This window comes from Misgurnus anguillicaudatus, chromosome 1, assembly GCF_027580225.2.
Source record: "Misgurnus anguillicaudatus chromosome 1, ASM2758022v2, whole genome shotgun sequence".
Lineage (NCBI taxonomy): Eukaryota > Metazoa > Chordata > Actinopteri > Cypriniformes > Cobitidae > Misgurnus > Misgurnus anguillicaudatus.
The window spans coordinates 20,399,691-20,406,674 of NC_073337.2; positions in this window are offsets into that span (position 1 = coordinate 20,399,691).

The window sequence follows — 6,984 nt, forward strand, 5'->3', positions numbered from 1 at the left end:
TAACAGATTTGTATTGTTTTTTAATTAATGTGCATGTAGTTGCTAAGATGTTTGTATTTTTAAAAGCGTGATACGTTTTACTTTAACCCCAATATAAATTTGTTTAATTAAAAGTCCCTGTCTTTCTTTCTTAGGGTGCATATTTTTTCATTTGTTCATCTGTATTTTCTTTTTATTTTATCTTGTTTATTTCTTGCATAATGTCTAGCTTTTATTTTATTTTAAGTTTTCTATTACAACACTTTGGCTACAACATCTTGTTGCTATATAAATAAATAAACTACTTGTAACACAGTCAATAGGCTACTCAATTACTCAAATTACATATTTTAGGTTACAGGAATTCAAACTAAACTTCCTTAATCATGGATACCACGATAGTAGACGCATACTACAAAAGCTTGTAAGCTGGGTCAAAAATAAACACAGGGTTTTCTAGCAGTAGTTTGTATGTCAGTTTTAAACATCTAGTTCAGGGGTCTCCAAGGTGGTGCCCACAGAGTTTGTGAGCGCAAAGCACATTCTTAGTCTCAATTGTAATATTTATTTATTACATATATTTTTTATATTAGCTTGGCTTGGTTTTCGCATGTTAACATTTTATACAATATTAAAACATATCAACAATCAAAAAGTAGCCCTCCAGATTGCTTTATCCATTGTGGTAGCCCTTGTCCACAAAAAGGTTGGAGACCACTGATCTAGTTTGAAACTTTTTTCTCTGGGAAAATAAATCCATCATATTTATATAATAAATTGAGTAAAAATAAGTGAACACAACAAAACCACAAAACATTAAGGCAAGAGTCACCTACTTTTTGAATAAGATCTTCCTTCATTACTGTTTCAAATGAATGACAAGTCTGTGTAATGTTGTACATTTTATACTGTTTATTAACTACAGTATTTGCTGGCCAAGACGATAGCTTTTTAAAATATTCGATTATACTTTGAATGCTTGACTAGTCCAGATGTTGGAGTATGTTATCACTAAAGGTTAGTGTGTGTTCAATAAAAAGCAGATCATGGAAATTATTCTCTAACTTTCATGCTTTGGTCCCCAGCATGTTAGGCATGTGCCTATATAGATGCTGAAAAATTACATTATTACTATTGTAACGTTAGCCACAAACTGAACTAAATATTATTTTAAAACATTTTAGAAAATAACAAAAAGGGGATAATTTATGTTTTGGGGGAATATTAGGTGAAACAACTGACAACTCTGGTCTGAATTTACTGTGTTTACTGGAAAAATGACTGTAGCCGGCTGTATCTACAGCCGAAAGATTTTCAATGCACAAAATTATTATTATTATTAGGAGAATGAATGGCTAAATATAGAGAGTTTTGCTTGTTCAGTTGCATACTTTTGCCAACTGTGTGGTGTTGTACATTTTTTGGCTTTTTTAATTGTTAATTGGTAAAAATCAGTTCTTATTGGTTTCAAGTAAGCTTTCATTCTGTGCCACTGGGGGGCAGCAAAAGCTTATTTGTGCTCCGGGTTAGGTGTTTCAGCAGATGCTTCTCTTACAGCCAACATGAAACATTTTACGTTCCAAATCCATTTGAGATAAATACCAATGCTTCTCAGACCCAAAGTACAAGTGTAGAAATGTTTTGCATTGAAACCACTTACTACAGTGGCCGAGAAGTGCAAAACAAATCTAAAGGCAAATCTAAAAACAAGATGCCAAGTCAAAAAAACACAGACAAATCCAGTGACAAGATATAAAGTCGAAAAACAAAATAACATGGTAGGAAAAGGTAAGTACACTGCGTAAATGGACTAGTTACTGCTTATTGGACAAGACCCCTGTCAATCAAGATACACAAAGTACAGTACAGCTGGTAGCACAGTGTGCACATGTAAATGTATTGCCCTTGGTTAAAATTTGGCAAAAATTGGCTAAAAATGTGCTAAAAAAAAGTTTTAAAGGGAACATATCATGAAAACCTGACTTTTTCCATGTTTAAGTGCTATAATTGGGTCCCCAGTGCCTCTATCAACCTGGAAGATGTGAAAAGGCCAACACAGTAACTTAGTTTTGGTAAACTCTCTGCAAGCATGTGAAAAAATAGGTAATTGAAATTTGGCTCCCCTTGTGATGTCAGAAGGGGATAGTTCCACCACAGCACTGCCGTTTTTATTGCAGAGATCAGCTCGTTTGCATTTTAAAGGACACACCCAAAGGGGCACATTTTTGCTCACACCTACGAATCGGCAATTTTAGCACGCTATAATACATTTTCTATATGGTATTTTGAGATATAGCTTAACATGCGTACTCTGGGGACACCAAAGATTTATTTTAAATCTTAACGTCTTCTAAAATGTCCCCTTTAAGAAACGCAACAATTTACCCGGTCTCAATGGACTTTGCAGGTAGAGGTCGTTTACACATTTAAAAAGTCCAAAACAGTCCTCAAAATTTAGTGGTGGAGATAAACATCTCATTGAGAACTAAATAAAGTTATGCAACTGAGAAATGGGTGGATACGCTGTCCCCTGTGTCCAGTTGTCCCCTCCCCCTCCATTGTTTCTCTGTAGACATGTATTGTTCAGGATTGGGACCAGCGAAATAGGATTGACCTTCCTCTGTGCAAGGTTCAAAGATTGCAACAGACTTGACACCGTCCCCTCCTCTTCCTTTGTAGTTCTGTTTATATTTTAGCCTTGCACTGGTTTTGTGTAATATCACTGCGTGTGTATTTTGCCCCTTGGCTAGACACAGGGCTTGATGCATTAAACATGCGCGCATTGATCCAGTATAATCTGCCTGCATGCCAATGCATTACATCTCGTCTCATGTGGCTTTCTATCTCTCTTTTAATCAGTTTGTTCCTACTGTAACTCTTATTGGTGCATAACCTCTTCTAACACAAAAAGACTTGGGGTTTAACGTTCTTGCCTTGTGTGTCAGTATTTGCCATCCACCCAAATGGTCAAAGATTGGACAGTATGTCTTTATAAAGAAAAGCATATAGCCTATATTACATAACTCAACTGGAAAACATATGCGCAAACAAATACGCCAACACAGATGTTTATCATGCATTCATATGTGCAATGCTGAAGCGCCCACACGAATCACCAGCATTCCTTTTTGAACCTGAGAAAAGCTGTAAATTTATGGTGCAGTGAGATCAATTAGACATTTCTGGTTTACCTGGGTGATTCTCACGAAAACTTAGTTTTAAAAATGTCAAGCATGAAAACGTAAAAATTGCCTCACTTTACTTTTTTCCCACCAGACATTGAAAAACAAAGTCTGGAGTAAATGGGAACATTAATTTAAAAACTTTTACTTATCATTTAACACTTTTTGTCCTAAAAAATCTCATAACCGCAACAGTCAGAAAACATCAACACTGACGTATTTTCAAAATGACATGACAAACTGAAAGAACATAATTTGGAGATTCTACACATGCATTTAAAATCAAAGTATTATGCTTCTATTAATTAAATTAACATTTAATAAGCATCTGTTGTGGTAATGATAATCAAAATGTCGTGTAAGCATTCTGACAAGACAATATTTCAAATTAACTGTAAAAAAATGATCTTACCTGGTAGCCATCTTGAAGTAACTGGTCCATGTGCTTGGTCACTCAAAATCAAACTTTATTAAAATTCTGTATGTGTGCTTAAACTGTTCTCAAAAAGTGTTGCGGAGGATGAGAACATCAGGCATGGACACATCATTTTCCTAATTTTTCTTCAATATTATTATACATGAATATTCAGTAAATATTTTTTCGTCATCTGAAGTAGTCTAGCAAAACATCCATTATATTTTTTTTCTTAATATTTTTGTATTAATTTGATTAAATTACAACATAACGCATGTTCATACACAGCCGGACACATTGCGGTAATGAGAATTTCAGCAGAAAATGAGATAAAATTTACAATGATAAATTCTTATGTGGAAATCACACATTGTGCAAGGTAGAACACAGTATTGTGTTTATTCTGATGCTTTTTAATGTTACTATATTATACATTTTAAAGCTAAAATCATTAGTGCCGCAGTGTTTCAATGGTTTCGTGAGAATCACCCACCTGTAGTATTCCTTTATTCAAAACTTGTACTTTAATTGGCGGGCAGACTATAAAATTCTTTTTGTTTGCACATATATCATTTATATGAAGACATATAACCCACAGTTACACAGCCTTGGTATTGATTCAGACTGTAAACTGACATGTTTGTGTATGAGCACCTCCACCTGCCTTTGTCTCAAAGGAATTCTTCATTTATCTACACTACAAATTAATGCTCACTACTGTACAGTAAACGTGACCGTGAAGAACCGTTTCGGTTCATATAATTGCTTACAGAAATATTTGCATTGCATCTGGTATGCATCATCCATTTAAAGCTACATCCATTAGTTGGACAATTGCACATGAAAGGCAACTTGTGTCTTTTAGCTTTGTTAAAATAAGACTGTTATGGTTCATTGTTCCCTGGAGACAAAGGTACTTATCTCCATCACAGACAGCCTTTGTGCTCTTCTCCGGATGCTGGGGGGTGGGTGAACATGAGGTGCTGTGGAGTCAGGAGGGGAAACCCTGCCCACCTTAACCTAGTGAGTGTGCAACTCAGACAGTTACGCAGAACCAAAAATGACATCAACGCAGAGTGGGCAGTTGTGCTCGTGGGTGCGTGAGACCACATTTCGTGTGGAGGTGTGCACAGCAATTTTTGTAACCGCGTGCACGGATCCGCATCCGAAAATTACCGCACTTGAGTCGATTCTGTCCGAGCAGGCAAGCCTGTGACGTATCTCTTTGATCAATCCATGCAAAACAATGCAAAATTATTGGGGCGGTTTCCTGGACAGGGATTAGACTAGTCCTAGACTAAAATAAATGTAAGAGCTGTCCAAACTGAAAACAACTGAAATCAGTTCTATCTGACGACGACTTCAATCCTCTTCTTTGTGTTTTTAACTCGATTGCTCCCATCGCCCCCTGGTGGTTCAAAGAATAGTACCACAGCGAGCGGAGGCTCGCGTTGTGGACCAAAGCCGAGTATAAATAAAGCTTAAGGCAGCAAAGTCCTTGATTATTACGCCAGAATGAGATTATAGTTCCTAGCCATATCGGCCTAGAAAAAAACAACTTTAAATTTTCCGTCGGTCTTAGTGCACAATGTAACTACAGAAGATTCAAGTTTTAAATAGGATAAATATAGAAACTCTTTGGCGATGCTAATGGTCTAATCGGATTCAATGAATTATGCTAAGCTATGCTAAAAGTGGTAGCGCCAGACCCGGATCAGCTGAATGGATTCCAAACTAGAAAGTCTAAATTGTTTAACTCTAGGGAAGCTGGAAAATAAGCCTATTTTCAGAAAAAGTGGAGTGTTCCATTTGAATACAACCTTAACCCTATATTAAACTCCAAATATACATAACACTGAAGTCATACATCAAAATTTGAAAATCACAAATACGCCAATCAACACCCTGCAAAACTATAATGTACACCCAATCTTAACCTCCAGAAGCACCCAAACTCAGTTTAGTTTTAGCCTTATGTGACTGTTCTCATGAGATACAGATCTAGAGCAAAAGAGTAAAAATAGTTGTGTGTGAATGTGGTATATAATATCAAACTGGCATTGAGACTTTCAGGCTCCATCCATTTTGACAGCTGGGCTTTACATCAGGAAATTATGTTTCCTTGGGATGGGACAATTCTGATTGTTTCTAAATGTGGGAATTCTATGGGATCCCAGAAAAAAAATCATATCAAAGAATGCTCCCTCTCCCAGGAGAAACGTTGAGAATGGATTATTACTGGCTATCTTTGACCGGGATCAGAGATCACCTCTCGACAAAAAAGTGTGGCAAAAGACTGTAGGTGCTAATGTTATGCAACATGCTGGTATGAGAAAAACGGTTCATTCAAATGCTGTGTTAAAGGCACAATCCCCTAGAGTTAAACATTTGATTCTTACCGTTTTGGAATCCCTTCAGCTGATCTCTGGGTCTGGCGCTAGCACTTTTAGCATAGCTTAGCACAATCCATTGAATCTGATTAGACCATTAGCATCACGCTAAAAGAATAACCAAAGCATTTCGATATTTTTTCCTATTTTAAACTTGACTCTTCTGTAGTTACATCGTGTACTAAGACAGATGGAAAATTAAAAGTTGCGATTTTCTAGGCAGATATGGGTATGAACAATACTTTCATTCTGGCGTAATAATCAGTGACTTTGCTGATGTAACATGGTTGCAGCAGGCGTAGTGATATTACGCAGCAGCGAAAATAAGCCATTTCCCAATACCAAGTATGCCAAACTCGGACTTGTGTCCTTCGTAGTTCGATCTTGCAAGTTCAGACTCGGAAGAACGAACTCCTGACGCGAACTGCATTCTGGGAAACTTCGCTGTCATAAGTCCACACAAGTCTCCTCTGATGCATCCTCGATAAAATGGGCGGATCAAGAACACATCCGGGGATTTTATGTGAACTTGGGCTTGATGCGAACTTTGTTTTGGAACAGTACTTGGTCCGCGACTGTGACGTTTCAGAAGTCCACAAGAACACAAGTACAGACAAGAACGCATATTGAGAAACGGCTATAGTCCCCTGCCATTACAAGTAACCTAGTGGACTATTTTGAGGTAGTGCATAATATCACTACGCCTGCTGCAGCCATGTTACATCTGCAAAGTCACTGATTATTACGCCAGAATGAGAGTATAGTTCCAAGCCATATCTGCCTAGAAAATTGCAGCTTTTAATTTTCTGTCGGTTTTAGTACACAATGTACCTACAGAAATGTCAAGTTTTAAATAGGAAAAATATCGAAACTCTTTGGATATTTTTTAGCGCGATGCCAATGGTCCAATCCGATTCAATGGACCGTGCTAAGCCACGCCAAAAGTGCCAGCACCAGACCCGGAGACCGGCTGAATAGATTCCAAAACGGCAAGACTCAAATGTTCAACTCTAGGGAG